Below are 810 nucleotides of genomic sequence, written 5' to 3' on the forward strand. Positions count from 1 at the left end.
AATGCCAGGCTCAGCTGAAATTCCTGTCTGGATTTTGAGTGGAGATCAGTTATAAGGACATATACCGACTGTGTGGCCATGAGGTGGGTGGACACCCTGACACTGTTGATAGCCACATCCTCAGGGAGGACAGACTGCTTGCCTGGCTGTAGGGAGAAATGCCAGAGTTCTGGAAAACACCAGCAAAACCTACTCAGCTCAACATGGTGACTGTGAGTCATCGCCTGAAGTCTATTTGTCCCTTCAGTACCAGAAAATCTCTCTTCTGAATAGTGTGTCTGTAAATCAGCTACATCTGACTTACATCTCATCCCACATCCTCCTGCAGCTGGGGAATCCAACCCAGCAAACAAGCCTCATGGAAGCTAGCAGTACGCAACAGGCAGGGACAGAGGATTTGGAAGAGAGCTTTGTGCTTGGCCAAGCTGACCACAGCCTTGTCCAGCACGAAGCAAGTGTCTCGGTTTTGAAAGACAGGTGTCTGCTAAGGAAGGCAGAAGCCCCCCCTTGAAGTGGCAGATATAACCCCTTTTCCCTCTAAGTTATTATATTTTGAAAATCAAGGGCCTTTAGGCGAAGATGTGGGAAATAGGAATAACAGTTCTTTACTATATATATATATATATGTATATAACCAGTCAAACAAAACAACAACAACTATGGCAGTAACAGCAATCACAAACCCAGTCCCAGCCTTCTCGGCTGTCAGGCCCTTTCCCCTCGGGTGCAGTTCCGCTCGCAGCCGGCAGGGGCGCTGGCGGCTCCCGGTGAGCAGGGCAGGTGCGATGGTTCCCCCGCGGCTGCAGGGGG

This window comes from Corvus brachyrhynchos, unplaced genomic scaffold, assembly GCF_000691975.1.
Source record: "Corvus brachyrhynchos isolate BGI_N302 unplaced genomic scaffold, ASM69197v1 scaffold115, whole genome shotgun sequence".
In the NCBI taxonomy this organism is placed as follows: Eukaryota; Metazoa; Chordata; class Aves; order Passeriformes; family Corvidae; genus Corvus; species Corvus brachyrhynchos.